The following is a 22125-nucleotide window of genomic DNA, read 5'->3' on the forward strand; positions in this document are numbered from 1 at the left end:
TAATTATAATAACCATATATTTTCTTTGAACATGAAGCTCTTCTTAGAAAAAAAATGATGTCACTTATGTGAACACTCGGTCTGTATCTACAGAAAACAATAAAGACACCATTGTGCACAATGTCCACGTATGTGGACACCCAGGTCGTAGGAGGTTAAACAAGAATGGGACAACATTCCTATTCCTAAACTCGAGCGGCTTGTCTCCGCAGTCCCCAGATATTTGCAGACTATATAAAGAAAATAGGGGATGCCACACAGTGGTTAACATGGCCTTGTCCCAACTTTTTTTTTAGATGTGTTGATGCCACGATATTCAAAATCCACTTATTTTTCCCTTTAAAATGATAAATTTTCTTAGTTTAAACATTTTATATGTTATCTATGTTGTATTCTGAATAAAATATTAAAATTTGAAACCTCCACATCATTGCATTCTGTTTTTATTAACAATTTGTAGTGTCCCAACTTTTTTGGAATTGGGTTTGTAGAATAAACGTTTTTTAATTAGTTATTAAAACAAATAAAGCCTTCACAACCAATTATCAGTCAAGAAACAAAAAAGAAAGTAACTAAAACAACATCCTTTAGGAATTAAAAGCCAAAGAAAAAAAGTGAGTTTTTAACAGGTATAAAAGTAGCCAGAATTGTTGATGATCTTATAAAAATGAAAATTGTTTCCCAGCTTTAAAACAGCCACAGCAGAAGGTGTGGCTAAAATCATACTGTTGCTCACAGATGGTCACCTCTTCTCTCAGCCTGGTTTCCACTACTCTTTCCCATAACTTTATGGTGTGGCTGATCAAATTTATTCCTCTGTAGTTACCTGCAGGTCTGCACGTCTTCCTTATTTGAAAAAATTGGTACCGGCACACACCTTTTAAATTCCTCAGGAATCCTCTCACCATGCAAAATCTTTTAAAACAATCTGGTTAAAAACTCCACTGCCATCTCTCCTAAACATCTCCATGCTTCATCTGGTATGTCATCTGGGCCAACTGACTTTATACTCTTTATCCTCTTAATAGCTGCTCTCACTTCTTCCTTACTAATACTATGCACTTTCTGCTTCACTACACATCTACATTCATCTACACATCTTCCCTCTGTCGTTTATTTGATGCATTACTTAGCTGCTCAAAATACTCTCTTTATCCTCTCAACACCTTTCCACACCTATCCATTATTGCCCTTACTTGCAACGCATCATTCCCTACTCAGTCCATTCCCTTAGCCAATGCTTTACTCCTTTTTTAGTGTCCAACTTCTTATACAGCTCATAATGTCTTTTTTCGTTGCTTTTGCCAAATCCCTCTTTACCTGTTGTCGCATCTGCTTGTACTTCTGCCTGCTTTTTATGTCTCTGTGTCCAATTATGTTTTGCTAACCTCTCTTTCTGCTTATGCTTTCCTGTACTTCCTCATTCCACCACCATGTCTCTTTGTCTCCGTTTGTCTTTCCAGAAGGTACTTCCAGAGTAAGTACTTTACTAGCTTAGTTTCCCTTAACACCACCACATAGGCCATGTCGGTCCTCTTCCCTGAATCTCACACAACAGTATTCCTTCTTCAGTTCCAACATTTTATTCTAGTTTTAGTCCTCACTCTTCTTATTCACCTCCAAAGCCATCCCTCAGACCACCATTTAATGTTGTCTAGCTACACTACCTGACATCACCTTACCGCCTCCAGTCTCTTTCAAGTTGCATCTCCTACCACTGTGCACTGTCCCTCTAATAAACTCATTTCTAATCTTGTCCATCCTCGTCACTCCCAAAGAAATCCTTAACATCTTTAGCTCTGCTACCTCCAGCTCCTCCTCCTGCCTTTTACTCATTGCCACTGTCTCTAATCCATACAACAACGCAGGTCTCACCACAGTCCTATAAACTTTCCCTTTCATTTTTGCAGATACCCTTCTATCACAAATCACTCCTGTCACTCTTCTCCACCCACTCTACCCTGCCTGCACTCTTTTCTTTACTTCCCTAACACACTCTCCATTACTTTGCACTGTTGACCCAGGTACCTGAACTCCACCACCTTCTCCACCTCTTCTCCCTGTAACCGCACCACTCCACTGCCCTCCCTCTCATTTATGCACATGTACTCTATCTTACTCCTACTGACTTTCATTCCCCTTCTCTCCAGCGCATACCTCCACCTCTCCAAGCTCTTCTCAACCTGCTCACTACTCTCACCACAGATCATAATATCATCCGCAAACATCATAGTTAATGGAGACTCCTGTCTGACCTCGTCCGTCAACCTGTCCCTCACCACTGCAAATGTAACTGGTATAAAAGGTACTTTGACTAGATTTTTGTTTCGAGTTTCCCTTTTATTTATATATTTCTGTATTAATGTTTTTTTATTATTTTTTTTAATTATTATTCTTTTTTTTATTGTTATACTTTCCATATGTGTATATTCATGCTGAAGTAATGAACTTCACGAAATTTTGTTTAAATCATTTTGTTTAAATATCTAAAATGTAGAGGAACTTTTCTTTGAGTACTTGTTGGGGAGGGAGTGTCATCAGCGGGGCACATCTGGGGTTTTTCATCGTGCGTTTTGCGTTGGCCTCAGGTTCACTGCATGAGGCTGGTGGACACATGCACTGTGCGCTCCTCCCTATAAACATCACTGGTATGTTGATGATTTTTTTGCCTGAATGTGTATATTTATCATTGGATAAATGTGATTAAAATTGTGTCAGCATTCAATAGTATTAGCTGCAACAAGGATGTACTGTTTAATGTGATTTTGTGTAAATAGTCAGTATATTGTGGCGCTAACTAATTAGCATTGTATGCTAATACTAGAGTGTATCAGAGTGGGAGGAGCTGCTACCCCGTTTTGAACTGATGATTTCTCCTTATCAACAGGTATGCTATTTGTTTTGTTTGTTTTATAAAGAAAAGAGTGTTGGATGATGGTTAATGAGTGTTTTATGTAAAGTGTTATAAAAAGGTAAGACTGTTATTTGATGTTTTATTTGGTAAACCGTTTTATTTGTGCTGAGTGTGACGCACATTGTGTAGCTTGCACATGGCTGTGCAAATTATACTAAGCACAACATCTAATTTTGTATGTAATGTATACATGCACTGGGTTTAAATATGTTTTGTAGTTGTTTTGTTTGTTTAAAGTATGATGCAGTATTTGAATATATAGAGTTAATGTGTATTTACATGTGTTGGGAGTATAAAATGGTGCATATTTGTAATGCAAGTAAAAGATTTTGATATGTTTATTGCAATGCAATATCCTACATTTTTAGTAGTATTTGGAAGCATATTGTTTAAAATGAAAACAGGAAATTCATATGCTGTAACTATAGTTATTTCTTTATTCACATTTTATTTTTATTTATTTATTTTTATCGTGCGTTTTGCGTTGGCCTCAGGTTCACTGCATGAGGCTGGTGGACACATGCACTGTGCGCTCCTCCCTATAAACATCACTGAGTGTATCAGAGTGGGAGGAGCTGCTACCCCGTTTTGAACTGATGATTTCTCCTTATCAACAGATTAAAAATACCAGATCTCATCGCTAAGTGGTTGTGTGGTCCTTGTGGGTGAGGTTGTCCGTTCCAGACATGCTACATAAATTTGGTGCCGTGACCCGGATGCACTAGATCCGCTGCAGCTGATCGCTGGGGTTCAACAACGTATGATCACAACGCAGAAATCGACGGCCGAAGCATCTTCATTATTGACATTCTGGTAACAGTGTCTGGACATTAACAGTAATTGAACTCTCCTTCACCACACCACACATTGGACTTCCTATCCATTTTACCCGTTTTTGCCTTCGTTTGACTTAAAGCATATGATAACTGTGAAGATAATTTTTTTTTGTGTGTGTATGTTTTCCATTGTAACTACTTACCACTAGTATTATGGCAGAAGGAGGGTTTAATGGAAGTTTTGTAACACCTCACTATGGCAGGGGTCGAGGCGTTCTTGGAGTTGATGAGCCTAAAGTTGGTAAACCGTGCATGTTGGTCTATGATCCGGCGACTGCTTTGTTTCCGCCTTACACTGAGATAAACGAACCAAAGTCTTCCACTCCTACCAATGTTGGTTGTGACAAAGTTACACAGCAACTACGTGATCTCATTGGTGAGCTTGGCAGTCAGATAGGCGATTCTATTGTTACGCGTTTGTTGACAAACCAAGCCTCAATATTACCTGATCCCGTTCCATCGTCTGAGCAGCGTCCATCGATGACAATGCCTTCATCCCCGAATCTTGATCTGTCCAAGCTAAACCTCACAGTCAAAGCTGACATTAAAGACCCACAAATGTTCAGAGGGGATGGTAGTGATAAGTGCACCATCCTGGAGTGGATTGAACAGATGGAAGTATATCTGTCCAAAAAGGGCTGCAACAAGGCAGACAGTGTGGAAGAGATACTTAATCACCTTTGTGGTAGGGCAAAGAGCATTGTCAAGGTTAAGCTAAAAAGCAGCTCGGCTGCTGTACTCTGCCCTGAAGTTGTTTACGAGGTACTGCGTCGTTATTTTAGCGAGAACCCTGGCTCATGCCAGCTGTTAGCTGATTTTTATGCGACACAGCCAAAACACAATGAGTGTCCTGTTGACTATTGGGTCAGGTTGAATGAAGCAGCCGAGCTAGCAGATGCTCACCTGAAAAAATGTGGTGGTAAGATGGAGAATATGAGTTCGGAGATTGTAATGATGTTTATCCGGAACTGCCCTAATTCTGACCTTGCCAGTGTCTTTAGGTGTAAGTTCATAAGCAAATGGTCTGCTGAAGAGGTCCAAGAGGCCATTGATGAGCACGAAAGGGACTTTAGGTCTCGCAAGCAGCTTCCTTCTGCATTTAAAGCTGCAGTAAACCAGGCTGCTGTTGTTAAAGGACCTGTCAGCACTCGGGTAACAGTAGGGAGTGAAGATGTAGGTGTAAACTCTGCAGTGTGTAATGCAAGCCCACACCCTGAAACAAACGAATCTGCGGAATCGGGCACTTTGGAGCGTGTGTTAAAGATGTTAGAAAGGGTCCTCGAGCGCACCACCTTACCCGCTCCAGGACCAAAGCCTCAACCATCACCGTGGTATTGAGCTTCCCCATGTGCAGTATGTAGAGACAGATCTCATTCAACCCGTTCGCACTGCATGAGGGAAAAGAGATGTCTTAATTGTTTGGAGTTTGGGCATCAGCGTAAGCAGTGTCACAGGGCTGCTGGGCAAGACGTGACCCAAGCTAGTGACGATCAGGGAAACTAGATCACTCACATTGGGGGGAGGGCGGTGTGAGTGCTAAAAGTCAGCCTCTCACCAGTGAAGATGATCCGATGGTCATCTATAGTAGCAATTGTCAGGTTGAGTCAAGTAGCAGCACTGTTTTGTTCCAGAACATTGCAAAATTGGAAAAAGCTGACAGTTTATTCTATACAGATGTGTTGGTTAATGATACAGTCATATGCCAGGGCCTATTGGACACTGGTTCTATGGCATGTACCATTAGCGAGGAAATGGAGCACAGGCTGCTAGATGCGTGTGGGACCCTTGAGTCTGATCAGCCCCACGCTGATATTTTACTTCTAGGTTGTGGTGGCGTTCGGGTCAGGCCCAAGTGCATCTATCAGCTAAAAATGCATGTATATGACCACTCAGTTGTTGTACCAACCCTTGTTGTACCAGGACAAAAAGACCAGTTAATTGTCGGTACTAACGTCATCAAATACATCCTTAGTCAACTTAAGCAGTCCCCAAGCTATTGGCGTGTCATGAATCAGCCGAATCCTACGGGAGAATCAGAGATCCAGCGGTTCTTGAGTATGTTATCTGGGCATGACAGATGGCAGGGCAGTTCTATCCCAACCGTCATCGGTACCGCTAAGCTTGCTCAAGCTGTCACACTTCTACCTCGTCAAGAGCACCTTGTGTGGGGAAGGCTTCCGGCCAGTTCTTTCGTTTCTGTGGGTAGTGCTGTGCTGGTTGAGCCACCAAAGGCTCAGACTCACAAGAAGGGTGTTCTTGTCTGGCGTGTTATAGCCACACTGCCAGGTGATAGATGGGTGCCGGTTAAGGTTATTAACCCGTCTGATAAACCGCTCACTTTGAGACGTAATGCCAAAATAGCAGATGTGTCTCCTGTTTTAGCAGTTGAAGACTTGGATGTGCAACTTGGACATAGTCACGGAGAGGCTGTGAATGTACAGAGCCAGTCTGTCTCCTCTACTGTTGGCATATGCGGTTCCCCTTCTGATATACATAGTGTACTGCAAAAGCTTGGCCTCGGTGACCTTGACATAGGGTCCTGCGAAGTCACTCCGTACTGGAAGGATCAGCTTCTACAGCTGATTCAGAAGTATCAGGATGTGTTTTCTAAACACAGGCTAGACTGTGGTAAGGCCAAAGAGTTTGTCCATAGGATTCATTTATCGGACAACCACCCTTGCAGGCTTCCATATAGGCGTGTCCCCCCGGCCCAATATCAAACCTTGAGGAAGGTGCTCTCAGAGATGGAGGAGCAAGACATCATTAGGAAGTCTTGTAGTGAGTGGGCTTCCCCACTGGTCCTTGTATGGAAGAAGAGCGGTGAACTTCGCGTTTGTGTTGATTACCGCTGGCTTAATGCTCGGACCATTAAGGACGCTCACCCCTTACCTCACCAAGCAGACTGTTTGGCGGCCTTGGGTGGGAATGCTTTGTTTAGCGTGATGGATCTCACCTCCGGCTTTTATAATGTTGCCATGGCGGAGGAGGACAAGAAGCTCACGGCCTTCACAACGCCAATGGGCCTATTTGAATTTAACAGGCTGCCGCAGGGGCTTTGTAACAGCCCCGCTAGCTTCATGCGCCTAATGATGAATATCTTCGGCGACCAAAATTTCCTGACGTTGCTTTGTTACCTGGATGACCTACTTGTGTATGCCCCGGACGAGGGTGGGGCGATCAAAAGACTTGAGATGGTGTTCAGTAGGCTTCGCGAACATGGGTTAAAATTAGCCCCTAAGAAGTGTCATTTCCTCCAGAGGAGCGTGCGGTTTTTGGGGCACGTTATTGACAGTACAGGAGTAGCAACTGACCCAGACAAGGTCAGTGCTATTGCGGCAGTATCAGAGTCTGATTTGATGATGGAGGATGGGGTAACCCCGTCTCAAAGGAAAATAAAGTCTTTCCTTGGGATGGTGTTGTATTACCAGAGATTCATCCAGAACTGCTCCACCATCGCAAAACCTTTGTTTGCATTGACAGCTGCCCCAAGGGGCAAAAAGCCTCCAGATAAGCGTGTTGTTGTATTCAGGAAATTGAGCCCTGGGGATTGGAAGGAGGAGCACAGCAGTGCCTTCCAGCAGCTAAAAGCTGCTTTGGTGAATTCTGTGGTGCTGACGCATCCTGACTTTAGCCAGCCATTTATATTGTCCACTGACGCTTCTACTGATGGGTTAGGTGCCGTACTATCGCAACTTGCAGAGGGTGAGACCAGAGCTCGGCCGATTGCTTTTGCTAGCAAGGCTCTTAACCGCGCCCAAGCCAGGTATCCTGCTCATCGTTTAGAGTTTTTGGCTTTGAAGTGGTCTGTCTGCGACAAATTCAGCCACTGGCTGAAAGGCAGTAAATTTGTCGTATGGACTGATAATAATCCATTAACTTATATCCTTACAAAGCCTAAACTCGACGCGTGTGAACAGCGATGAATCTCCAAGTTGGCGCCATACCGCTTTAGCATTAAATACATACCTGGCCCTAAAAATGTGGTGGCCGATGCTCTGAGTCGTCAACCCTTTGTTCCTAACCGGCTCAGTGAGAGACTGCTGAGTGAACCTTACAATTCATTGCTCAAGGAAGCAGAACAGTTTGGGAAAGACACTGTGCAGACACTGTGTAACATCAAACCAATGTCCGCTCTCCTGTGCTGAGGTGTCTGCGGTGTTAGAGGGTCATAGTCACTGGGAAGCAGGAGTAGAATCCAGGGCAGTGTCATTGATCGCTCAAGACATCCAACATTTGTCACCCCCTGGGCAATGCCCTTTACCAGTTTTGTCATTGGATGAACTTGAGACGCACAACAAAATGATCCTTGCCTGTCCCGGGTCCTGTTTTACATCAATAGGGGCAAAAGAGCCTCGCGCCGTGAGCGCGCTGGGGAGATTTATAAAGTTCTCAGGCTTTTGAAGCAGTGGGACAAATTGAAGATGGTTGATGGTATTCTGTATCGTGTAAGGAAAGATAATCTGGCAGGAAAGAAACAGTTACAGTACATTGTTCCATCGTCTTTAGTTGCGCAGGTGATGATGGGCATTCACGATGAAGCAGGGCACCAGGGCCAAAGTAGAACCATGCACCTGGCGAGACAAAGGTTCTTTTGGGTCGGGTTGGAACATGATGTTCGCAAGTACGTCAAATGTTGCCAGCGCTGTGTCGTTAGTAAAACTCCTGAACCTGAAGGCAGAGCCCCGCTGGAGAGTGTGAGAACATCAAGACCTATGGAGCTTGTATGCATTGATTTTTGGACCGCAGAAAGCTCCAAGGGTCATAACGTAGACGTGTTAGTCATTACTGACCATTTTTCCCGTATGGCTCATGCTTTTCAGTGCCGTAATCAGTCAGCGAAGCAGGTGGCAAGGCAATTGTGGGACAAATACTTCTGTGTGTATGGCTTCCCTGATCGGATCCACTCTGATCAGGGAGCTAACTTTGAAAGTCAGTTGATTTGAGAGCTGTTGCAGGTCGCAGGAGTGAAAAAGTCCAGAACAACCGCCTACCATCCTATGGGCAATGGCCTTGTCGAGAGGTTCAATAGAACCTTGGGCAACATGATCAGAGCATTGCCGCCTAGGTCCAAGGATAGGTGGTCTCAGATGCTTTATACACTAACTTTTGCGTACAACTGTACCGTGCATGAATCCACTGGGTATGCCCTGTTTTACCTAATGTTTGGCAGAATTCCAAAGCTGCCTGTGGATGTCATGTTTGGTAACCTTGAGGGTGACAGTGATGTCACTGACTATGACAAGTACGTAAAGAGGTTGAGAACTGACCTGAAAGAAGCTCTAACTGTTGCTCAAGGGAACATCTGTGCCAGCCAGCAGCGGCAGGCCGAATTGTACAACCGGAAAACAAAGGGCTGTGATATCGAGTTGGGAGATCAGGTTCTCCTTGCCAACAAAGGTGAACGTGGGAAGAGAAAACTGGCAGATAGGTGGGAGTCCACACCTTACAGGGTAGTTGGATTGAACCCTCAGTGCCATATTTACCGTATACATAACACTAAAACGGGCCAGGAGAAAACTGTTCATCGCAACTTATTGTTGCAAGCTAACTTTCTTCCATTGGAGCTGGGAGATTCTGACGTACCATCTAACGGTAGTAGCGCGTCAGTGTCTATGGGTGTAAGAACGTCTTTGGCAAATGATTGTGCTCCCGGGATTAAGCCCAGTGTATCCGACCGAGTTGCCAGTTGGGTGGAAGAATGTGCTGTGCAAGAGAGCCCTCAGCAGAGTTTGCCTAGCAGTAGTAGTAGTAGTAGTAGTATTGTGTCAGTGGACACAGTTTCTGGTGTGTTGGGAGAAGTCCCTTCAGTATCAAAGGATGACTTCATGGAGAGAGACAGTAATTCTGAAGCTCCAGAAACTGAAGGTCTGACTCGTGAATCTAACAGCATTTCTTCCGAGGTTATACATGATGATAATCCTGTTGGTATTGTTGAACCAACTACAGACCGTGAAGTGGTTGGAGTTAGGACCAGAGTGGGCAGGATAGTGAAACCTGTCAACAGGTTAATTGAGAATATGACCCAGTCCATCAAAACCCTGAATCCGGCTGGTGGGGTTATAAGATCTCTGTTAAAATAGGACTGCACTGTTTTTTTTGTGAGATTTAAACTTTAAAGTAAAGTGCCTTTGAGTCAATGTTTTTCATTACACTGTTGTTCTGGATCTGAGATAAAGTTTCATCTATAAATGAATGGTGTTTCAGGCACCCTTTCTAGGTGATTGCAGTGGGCCTGATCAACCTGCTGCTCTTACCTTCCCTGTAAGTGGGAAACATTATGTTGCACAAAATCCTAAATAACAGATGGTCTGAGTCCAGTGTGTATTATCCCTGTAGTCGAAATTTGTGAAGTTCAGGGGGGAGGATGTAACTGGTATAAAAGGTACTTTGACTAGATTTTTGTTTCGAGTTTCCCTTTTATTTATATATTTCTGTATTAATGTTTTTTATTTTTTATTTTTTGAATTATTATTCTTTTTTTTTATTGTTATACTTTCCATATGTGTATATTCATGCTGAAGTAATGAACTTCACGAAATTTTGTTTAAATTATTTTTGTTTAAATATCTAAAAATGTAGAGGAACTTTTCTTTGAGTACTTGTTGGGGAGGGAGTGTCATCAGCGGGGCACATCTGGGGTTTTCATCGTGCGTTTTGCGTTGGCCTCAGGTTCACTGCATGAGGCTGGTGGACACATGCACTGTGCGCTCCTGTTCAAACCATGATGTCTTAGTGTATAACCAACAGTAACCTTGGAAACAGTGGTCCCAGCTCTTTTCAGGTCATTGACTAGCTTCTCTCGTGTAGTTCTGGGCTGATTTCTCACCTTCCTTAGGATCATTGAGACCCCACGAGATCTTGCATGGAGCCCCAGTGTTCAAATACTTATTTGCAGCTGTATCATACAAATAAATAGTTAAAAAATCATACATTGTGATTTATGGATTTTTTTTTTTTTTTAGATTATGTCTCTCACAGTGGACATGCACCTACGATGACAATTTCAGACCCCTCCATTATTTCTAAGTGAGAGAACTTGCAAAATAGCAGGGTGTTCAAATACTTATTTTCCTCACTGTGTGTATATATATATATATATATATATATATATATATATATATATATATATATATATATATATATATATATATATATATATATATATATATATATATATATATACACACATACAGTGGAACCTGGGGTTACGAGTTTAATTGGTTTTATCACTTTACTCTTAACCTGAAAAGCTCGTATCCCGATACAAATTTTCCCAGGCTTCTTTGTTGGCGGCATGGTGATAGGAATACGTACAGTATTTAAAGTTCAGTAATTCCACACTGTTAGGCGACGGCGGATGTGTATGTGCTGCACGAGAGCGCAGCGAGAGCACGTGGCGATACGTAAAAAAACTAACCTGCCTGCGATTTTTCCATGCGCAACGCTCGTATCCTAAAAAATTTCTCGTAACTAGAGGCAACATTTTTTATGAATTGCGACTCTTAACCTGAATTTTACGTATCCAGGGGCGCTCGTAACCTGAGGTTCCACTGTATATATATATATATATATATATATATATATATATATATATATATATATATATATATATATATATATAAGGTTATTCAAAAAGAATGAACCGATTTCATTACGAAAAAATTTATTAAGGAGAAGTAATACAAAGCTCCAGCCAAGTCACAAGTATTATATGCAAAATCAACTTAGATAACTCCTCTTTCAAATGGTCACTGAACAGTACTTGAGAACTGAAGCAATGCGTCATGATATCGGTTCATTCTTTTTGAATAACCCTGTATATATATTTTTTTATCAGAGCGGAAGGAAGTTGTATAAGGCCTGCATGCAAACGATGCATGGGATTACTATGCAAACACAGTGATATGGTAAGGGCCTGTTGAAACAATTTTTGTGCTTTTGTTTATTTTATCAACAGATAAAAAAGGTTTATTGAACCTTAATGGGACTCAGAAATTGGAGATTTGCTACAGTAAGTATCTGACAGCCGTACGGCCCTTGGTTTAAAACAACAGTCATAAATACAGTATACTGTATGGTGTGTTGAGATTTTGGTTAATGGTGCTAATAGAGTAACTCTATGGAATAAAATATAAAAAAACTTGGGAAAGACAAAAGTGTTTATTGCTTGACAATGTGTTGGTGTTAAGCAAAGGAATTTCCAAACACAAAAGTTGAGATTATACATTTACTAATTCCTTGAATGCTGAGGTCTAAGCAGCTATTATCTGATGAGTAAATTGAATATCTCTACCAGACATTCAAAGCAGCCTAAACATTTTGTGCTGGAAAAGCGAGACACACATTCCCCCCAAACACACACTTTTCTGGACATTATCCACTTTTTAATTTCCATTTCCTTCTTCCTGTCTTTAAAATTCTGTATACTTTGCAGTAGAAATGTACATCATAGACACAGTATCTGCCCATTATTAGACTAAATTTTGATCACTATTTTATATCACTATTTTTTAGATTGTGCCAAACCCACCCTTGTGGAAGAGTACTACTATATGCATTTAACAGTGTTTATAGCAGCTGGTAGCTGTTTAGACTCAGTCTTTTTTTTAGTAGCAGCAGCATTTCAGTCATGATCCAAAACAACTGTCACCTTCACAGCAAAGCAAAAAAAAAAAGTTGCTCGTTAAAATAGCAAAAGATCTTGTGATCTTGGCAGCATCTTGTGCCAGACTGGCAATATGAATTCTGTCTGTCATTGTTTTAGACTTTGACAAAGTGAGCCTGTCTGGTAGAATGCCACAAATTTGTTCCCTCAGTAAACAGACCATATGCAGGCTGGTGTTTTTCTGCAAATCAGCAATTCTGCTCAGAAAATAAAAGCCAGATATAAGCTGGGTAGATTAATAATGATGTTCAGCAGATACAGTAAAATGATGAAATGTCCTTGTGACAGCATAGTTTATTTTTATTTTTTATAAAACATACAATTTGAATATTAGAGGATTCACAATATTTACAGTATGTTGCCAGCTAAATGTATATATTTTACATTATAGTTTAAAGCCTATTTTTTGCTGTCTTTTGATTTAGGCATATATTTAGTTAATAAAACTGATAGTTAGTTAAGAGACTGTTTTTTCTTGTAAATACATTTAAATTCAATCAAATTTAAATTTGTAATTAGAATTACAATTAAAATACACTGTATAGGCAAACTTTTGTGGAAACTTGCCCATACAATTCATATGTGATTTTTAACATCCTAATTCACATTTAGTTTCCATTTGCTGTTATAATTACCTCCACTATTTTGGGAAGAGGTCCCACCAGATTTTAGAGTGTGATTGTTTTTATTTGTGCTAATTCAGCAAACTGGATGCAGGTACTGATCAGGAGAGGCCTGGAATGCAGTCAGCTCTCCAATTTATGTCAAAGATATTCAATATTTTGTGTTCAAGCTTTTAATTAGCACCTTTAAGATATTCCATTCCAACCTATGTGATCCATTTGCTCATTGACTCACATTGTGCACAAAGACATGTTCAAGTTTGCTACTGCATAAAAAAAAATCCTATACAATTATGTGCACTCAAAAAAACCCAAAAAAATAAAAAAGGGAAAATCCTCATATGGCTAAAATGGACAGGGGGTTTAGCTTTTTTTTGTCCATATAGTTAATATCCAAAATATTTCATAATAACCCTGTTTAGGTATTTCCATAGCCAATGATTGTTCCTTGAACTGGATGCTTTTAATATATATAATCAATATTTTAAATGTTAGAAATGCATCAGGTGCAACAAGAGATGGGCTGTAGCATATCCAAAGACAGAAAATTGTAAGGCTTACAATGTGTTAAATGACCCTTTCAAATTTAAACACTAATACCTTACAGGAAAAAAATAAATGGGTCCTGCCCACTTCATAATAGGGTTACAACATTAAGAAGCCAAAAGAAGGAGAGAGCAGGACATCGAGCAGTGCTGAAGGACCACTTCCTCTCACTTTACTGCAAATAGTAGTGGGAAAACAGAAAGTGGTCTATGCGTGAACTGAACTGTACTTGACCCTCAGGCTTACTGTTGCGGCCCCTCATCTGGATTATTATCCATCACTATCTCAACTCGCAAAATTCAGAGCCTTTAAAACAAAGAGGCCAGGTCCCAGGATCCTCTAGCATTTGTGCAGCAGAGAAGAATGATAGAGCATGCAGTCATTCCACAAAGTCATTAATTTGCAATGCAGTGAAGGTGTTAGAGTACAGAGAATGATATGCAACAGAAAGCCACTGCTTCACGATTCTCAGTCTCAACACAATCCACATTTTCCTATTTTATTCACCTGAAACTTGTCTTATCTCTAAGTTCTACATTTTACTTGTACAAATCACTCTCTCTTCTTCTCAGCACTCTGCATTCTGTGTACAGGTCATCTCTCCATAATCCATTAGAAAATTATATTTGTCCTCCAGTTTGGAGAAACCACAAGATGCAAGACATCCAGAAAGTCCTGTCAACTAAATATTATAAATTGCAATATAGCAGTAAAAAAGACTCATCGCCTCAGCATGGCCTTTGTCAAGTCCAGGACCTCCGGGGGTGACAGCAGCTCTGATTCAATGGTTCAACTAGCCAATTTGTCAGTATTGCCATTTGTAACAAGGTGCCACTCATCCTCAGAGGCAGTCAGACTGAATGAAAAGGCTAATGATGTCTATGGGACTCTGCGGAGCAATCAAAGGGGGCACGTTGAAGGCCCAGGTAGGAATCACATCCGCCTTTCTTGCAGAAGCCACTGCAAATGGGGTCAAGCAGAGCCTCTCTCACTCACTCATGCAACTTTTCCTTCCCTCCATTTCCATACCATCAGCAATGATAATGAAGCATTGGTCAGTCTGAACACGCCACCCAATATCTTAGCCATTGTATTTCCACTTTAAACCCCGCCTGCCTGGTCACCTTGTGATTTGTGCCTCATGCATTTTTAATGCGATGGCCTAAGCAACTTAACCCTTGCTTTACATAGCTGCATGTGTGTAAGATTAAAATTATGAAATGACTATCCAATTTAGTTGCCTGAGGTATACATTTATTTCTTCATTTTCCTAGTTCCCAGCTATCATCCTGAATTTGTGGAAAAAATTTTTTATTTTATTTTGTGTTTTATCAGAGAAGTGGAATCAATTTAATCAGCATTGTAAAGGAAGAGATAGTTATCCTGGATAAAGCTGAAACCCAGGGGGACTAGGACAGCAATAGAACTAGATGACAGTTAAGCTGGTTTGAACTTTTTATTTGTTTTGGGTGATGCTGTACAGGAGACAAAAAAAAAATCAAAGGAAGATAAAGATCTAATGTTTTCATTGGAGTGAATGGAATTCTTAGACTTTCATCATTGGTACCTGTCTGGTCTTCGATTTCCTGAATTGCATTTTATGTTAGAGGAAATAGTATAATAAGTATAAGTGTACTCTTGAAATCAAAGAATGTTGTACCTCTTGACTGCTGCTACTGCTATTTTTGCACTGCATTGTGTATGTTTATATATACTCTTTTTCATAGTCTTTTATAGTCCTCTTTGCACAGTACTGTATATTCAAAGTATACAGTAGGTTTACTGGTCCGCATTATTTTGTGTTATGTGCATTTTGTCCCACAATTTCTTGTGTTGTCTATCTGCACTGTTTTTTTTTGTCTGCACTTTTTGGACTAGGTTGCACTAGATGCACTTTTATTTAGCTGGATGTTGTGTGGACACTGTGTACTGCTGTGTATGGTAGAAATGACAATAAAAGCCTCTAGACTTGACTTGACTTGAACAAGCTAAAAATTGCGCAAAGAAATAACAATTAGCTAAAAATGAACAATTAGATCATGTAAGTCAGTTATAACTATTAAAAACAATCAAACATTCATTACTCCTTTGAGAATTTCTTGTAATATAATAAGTAAAAAATAGATCATTGGCTGTCACAGAGAGACATAGAAAAAAGTATACATCGCAAAAAAAGTTGTATTGTAACTGAAATGTCATTAAGAGCATTCATTAATTATTTAATTCATTCATTCATTATATAATTCGTATTACTATGATTAGAAAAAGTAATTAAAAATAGGCTAAAATCCTTGTGAGCTGTATCTAACCTGCAAATTATTCTGTATTTGTGTAAGTGGTGTGTGCATTTTTTCTGTTTCAGTGCTGCTACAGTATGTTATTTCAAACAGTCTGAGCATGCTGATGCCAGATTTTGTACAATTATAACATCTGTTACAAATGTACCACAGGTCAGCCATGTTTTTATGCTTTCTAGCAAACACAAGCAGCATGCACATCTCAGCATGAAAACAATGCTAACAGTTAGAGTTACGTATACACAACTGCATAGAATTATGTTTTTTAAGCAAAAATTATATTTGAAAATGGTAGCATTTTTACAAATACCTCCAGGGGCATGAGTAAAAGATTCTTAAACAGATGGAAAAAAAGTGATTGAATATGGTTGTAATGAAGTCACAGGCATATATGTGACAAACATATGTATGTCAGTTGTTTTAAAATTTTCCTATTCAAAAAATCCAATCAGTCTTTCTTTTAGTTAAGGAAGTGGGAAAGTATTTGGGTCAAAACTAGAAACAAGTAAAAAAGTAGAAGGGAAAATCACATATACAGTAGTGCTCTTGTACACAAAGGTACAATCATGAGAATGATTATTATTGTTGATGCATTAACACAAATCTATTTTGCTTTAAAGTTTTTTTACCAACCTGATTCAGCTCATCAATATGCTGATCACAAGCTAATAAGTAACACCAGAATTAATAGAGCAGAGAGAAGATTTTAACATTTGTTGCTCTTGCTCATTTCCTGACCAATGATTTGTTGTTAAGACCTTGTAAAGTTTAGAAGAGTATATAACAATACATTTAGAAGAAGGAATGGGTAGAAGTGGGAGATTAAAAAAAAAGAGGATTAAATGAGGATTTTTTTTTTTGGATTTTCCTACATCAATCACAATGCATGAATTCAGTTTTCAATTTTTCATCTTTGCCTGGTAGCATTTTTTTTTTTGGTGCTTTATGCTCTGGCTAAATAAATCCTTCCATTTTGAGTAGCGAATAATTAGATTCTACAGCACATTGTTTTTTTGCATGCAGTCTGCAGGGCATGTGACAATCTGAGTGCATGACTGTGCTCTGGAGGGCAAACAGCAGCAATCACTGCAGGTAGGGCCCAGAAAAGGACACTATTGAAGTTCCCCTTTATCAAAATACTTTGAATGTATCTCTCTCTCTCTCTCTCTCTCTCTCTCTTTCTCTTTAACCTCTCTCATTCTATTATTGTGTTTCCCTCACTCTGACATAATTTGCATCTTACAGTGACTTACTGAGCAGAATATCTTAACCCTTATTTTATTAGCTTCACATCAGAACCTGATATAAATTAAAGGCTTAGTTGAAATTTCTCTGCTGTAGTCAGCATGTAAAGCTGGTGGGGGACACAAAATAATATGAAATTGCTCTGCTTTCAACTGCTTATTGTTTAGTGGTTATCCCACAAAAAAAGCAAATAATATACTATAAAGGGTTAGTAAAGGTTTCATAGAAGGGAGAATTATTGTATTAGTAGAGAATCATAACATTACATCTGTGTGTGTTTGTGTGTGTGTGTGTGTGTGTGTGTGTGTGTGTGTGTGTGTAGGGTAGTCTGGAGTGAGTGTGAAAATCTCTTGCCCAGGCACAGTTTTATGCGCCCACACTGAAATGGTTCCTGGTTCACAAGAGTGTGTTGTCTCCTCCCACCAGCTTAAAAGCTGTGCACAGGATCCAACAGAATTATCTGGCTCCAGATCTTGAGCCTTTAATTATGGACTAATATTTTTATGTACTTCTGCATGCAAGATTATGCAGTGCAGCGTGTAAGGGTTGTCAGATCTCTCCATGAGGTCAGACCCCAACAGAGATGGGAAGTAACGAAAATACTTCGTTACTGTACTTAAGTAGATGTTTCTGGTATCAGTACTTTTACTTCACTATTTATTTTTCGGACAACTTTTAACTTTCACTCATTACATTTTTACACAAATATCTTTACTTAATACTTCTTACATTTTCAAACTCATTGAGTGCTGTTTCCAGCCTATCAACCTATCATTGTGTGGCTTTTTCACCATATCAGTGGTGTATTATTTCCTAGCTATCAGACGTAGACGTAGGCAAGCGAAGCTAACAATGAGCAAAGCAACAAGAGGAATTGTTAATGTAAATTTGGAGGGAGTCACCGATGTGAAAATAAATAAAAACAAAGACATTCCTCAACAACCATTGGGATATATATGGGAGATGTTTAAAATTATCGGTGTAAAAAAGTGCTGGCTTTCAAGAATTTACCATATGTGCTTTCTCATATTCAATTTGAGAAAGAACATACAGGCAATCTAACGTTTTATTGTTATATTTTTCTTCTCATGAGACATTTTGATGTTTAAGGTTTTTTCCCTACAATTTTGTTTGTCTTTTATATAAGGGATGCTGCCACATGTTACTTTTCTTTTAAATAAGGATGTTCTTAATGTTCTTAATTTCTGTAGTATGCAGCTGTCATTTGAAATCTTAGGTTTAGTCAGATAGTTTCTATATGATGTAGAACTTCTATACAGGTGAAGTATAAATTATAAACTTCCTGTTTAAACTTCAATAAAATGCACAGGAAACTCACCTTAAATTTGTAATTCGTAAAACATCATAATAACTTTGAGTTGTTTTCAAGGACAGCTGGAATAACCCTAAAATCTGGGATATGGCCTGGTGATTGCATATATATATATATATATATATATATATATATATATATATATATATATATATATATATATATATACAGTGAGGAAAATAAGTATTTGAACACCCTGCTATTTATTTTGCAAGTTCTCCCACTTAGAAATCATGAAGGGGTCTGAAATTGGCATCGTAGGTGCATGTCCACTGTGAGAAACATAATCTAAAAAAAAAATCCAGAAATCACAATGTATGATTTTTTTTTAACTATTTATTTTATGATACAGCTGCAAATAAGTATTTGAACACCTGAGAAAGTCAATGTTAATATTTGGTACAGTAGCCTTTGTTTGCAATTACAGAGGTCAAACGTTTCCTGTAGTTTTTCACCAGGTTTGCACACACTGCAGAAGGGATTTTGGCCCACTCCTCCACACAGATCTTCTCTAGATCAGTCAGGTTTCTGGCCTGTCACTGAGAAACACGGAGTTTGAGCTCCCTCCAAAGATTCTCTATTGGGTTTAGGTCTGGAGACTGGCTAGGCCTATGCTAGAACCTTGATATGCTTCTTACAGAGCCACTCCTTGGTTATCCTGGCTGTGTGCTTCGGGTCATTGTCATGTTGGAAGACCCAGCCTCGACCCATCTTCAATGCTCTAACTGAGGGAAGGAGGTTGTTCCCCAAAATCTCGCAATACATGGCCCCGGTCATCCTCCCCTTAAGACAGTGCAGTCGCCCTGTCCCATGTGCAGAAAAACACCCCCAAAGCATGATGCTACCACCCCCTTGTTTCACAGTAGGGATGGTGTTCTTGGGATGGTACTTATCATTCTTCTTCCTCCAAACACGTTTAGTGGAATTATGACCCAAAAGTTCTATTTTGGTCTCATCTGACCACATGACTTTCTCCCATGACTCCTCTGGATCATCCAAATGGTCATTGCCAAACTTAAGATGTGCCTGGACATGTCCTGGTTTAAGCAGGGGAACCCTCCGTGCCATGCATGATTTCAAACCATGACATCTTAGTGTATTACCAACAGTAACCTTGGAAACGGTGGTCCCAGCTCTTTTTAGGTCATTGACCAGCTCCTCCCGTGTAGTTCTGGGCTGATTTCTCACCTTCCTTAGGATCATTGAGACCCCACGAGGTGAAATCTTGCATGGAGCCCCAGTCCGAGGGAGACTGACAGTCATGTTTAGCTTCTTCCATTTTCTAATGATTGGTCCAACAGTGGACCTTTTTTCACAAAGCTGCTTTGCAATTTCCCCGTAGCCCTTTCCAGCCTTGTGGAGATGTACAATTTTGGCTCTAGTGTCTTTGGACAGCTTTTTGGTCTTGGCCATGTTAGTAGTTGGATTCTTACTGATTGTATGGGGTGGACAGGTGTCTTTATGCAGCTAGCGACCTCAAACAGGTGCATCTATTTTAGGATAATAAATGTAGTGTAGGTGGACATTTTAAAGGCAGACTAACAGGTCTTTAAGGGTCAGAATTCTAGCTGATAGACAGGTGTTCAAATACTTATTTGCAGCTGTATCAACCAAATAAATAGTTTAAAAATCATATATTGTGATTTCTGGATTTTTTTTTTAGATTATGTCTCTCACAGTGGACATGCAGCTACGAAGACAATTTCAGACCCCTCCATGATTTCTAAGTGGGAGAACTTGCAAAATAGCAGGGTGTTCAAAAACTTATTTTCCTCACTATAGATAGATAGATAGATAGATAGATAGATAGATAGATAGATAGATAGATAGATAGATAGATAGATAGATAGATAGATAGATAGATACAACTTTATTGTCATTGCATTGTACAGGTACACAGCAACGAAATGCAGTTTGGCATCTACCAGAAGTGCAAAATGTAGCAGTCGTGCAAAAGTGCAGATAAATATCTAGCATATTTACAGTGCGGATAACTATCTGGCATATTTACAGCAGTGGTATATATATGAAGTATATACAGTGAATAAATATAAAGGCTATTTCAGTGCAGAGATGTGTGGACATTCAGAAGTACAATGAATAAATATAAAGGTGTACAGTAATTAAGAAAAATGTGCAGAAATGAAAGGTTACAGATCACAAGATTATGGCATTAAGGAGTAGCAAGCTGAATAAACAGTCTACTATATATAAAAATATATATATATAAATATATACACATACATTATATACACAGATTAATGTGAAATGTTGGGCAGAATGTACAGTAATGATAAATATACATACAGATATAAAAGTGCAGATGTAATGAGGAGTGAAAAGATATAATATGAAGTATGTACATGTATTGTACAGAGGTTATATACAGTCTTTTGTTTATGTTTGTTTTGTAGTGATTTAGCGGTGTAGTGTTGAGTTCAGTAGTGTGATGGTGGATGGAAAAAGCTGTCCCTGAACCTGCTGGTTCTGGTGCATAAATTTCTGTATCTCCTTCGTGATGGAAGGAGGTTAAACAGTTTATGACTGGGATGTGAAGAGTCCTTGATGATGCTGTGAGCTCTGCGCAGACATCTGCTGTGGTGAAGGTGTTCAATGGCAGGTAGTTGGGTGCCAGTGATGCGTTGGGCGGTTTTGACCACCCTTTGCAGTGCTTTACGTTCACACACAGTGGAGCCTCCGTACCATACAGTGATGGAGTTGGTCAGGATGCTCTCAATGATGCAGCGGTAGAAGCTCGTTAAAATCCCCGGGGACAGATGAGATTTCTTGAGACTTCTCAAGAAGTACAGGCGTTGTTGTGCTTTTTTTACCAGAGCTGACGTGTTCTGCTGCCAGGACAGATCCTCAGAGATGTGAACTCCCAGGAACTTAAAGCTGGAGACTCGCTCTACCTCGGTTCCATTGATGTTGACTGGTAGATGTCTCCTGCTGTTGGATTTCGGAAGTCCACAATGAGCTCTTTGGTCTTTGTGGCGTTGAGAGTCAGGTTGTTGGTGGCACACCATGCTGCCAGATTACGGATCTCTTCACTGTAGGCCGATTCGTTGTTGTTGTCGATCTGGCCGACCACGGTGGTGTCATCTGCATACTTGATGAAGATGTTGGAGTTATACAGAGGAGCACAATCGTGGGTGAACAGGGAGTAGAGCAGTGGGCTCAGAACACAGCCCTGCGGTATGCCAGTGTTCAGAATTAGGGTTGAGGATACCTGGTTTCCCAACCTGACAGATTGAGGTCTGTTGGTGAGAAAGTCCAGAATCCATCTGCAAGTGGAGGTGCAGATACCCAGTTCACTGAGCTTAGTGATCAGTACAGTAGGGAGGACTGTATTGAACGCAGAGCTAAAGTCAATGAACAGCATTCTGATGTACGTGTTGCTTTTATCCAGGTGGGTGAGAGCAGAATGAAGAGCTGTGGAAACTGCATCCTTTGTTGACCTGTTCGGGCGATAGGCAAACTGGTATGGGTCCAGTGTAGGTGGTAGGCCCGCAGTGAGGTGATTCAGGACCAGTTGAGATTGAAAATGGGCTGTAAGCAGTAGCAGAGTCCGTGGTTGGTGTAAAATGTCCTGTGCTTTGGTCAAAACGAGCAAAAAAGATATTAAGTTCGTTCGGTTGGAAGGCACTGCTGGTTGGTTGAGCTGTG

General features: G+C 40.1%; 1 long non-coding RNA gene across 1 annotated transcript; it reads left to right on the top strand.

Annotated features, from left to right (window-relative positions):
• The first annotated feature begins 2528 nt into the window (after positions 1-2528).
• LOC124390418 lies at positions 2529-3755 on the top strand. The gene is made up of 3 exons (XR_006926739.1): positions 2529-2648; positions 2825-2887; positions 3532-3755. It is a non-coding gene; the product is annotated as an uncharacterized LOC124390418 (long non-coding RNA).
• The last annotated feature ends 18370 nt before the right edge of the window (positions 3756-22125 follow it).

Source organism: Silurus meridionalis, chromosome 8, assembly GCF_014805685.1.
Source record: "Silurus meridionalis isolate SWU-2019-XX chromosome 8, ASM1480568v1, whole genome shotgun sequence".
Classification (NCBI taxonomy): Eukaryota; Metazoa; Chordata; class Actinopteri; order Siluriformes; family Siluridae; genus Silurus; species Silurus meridionalis.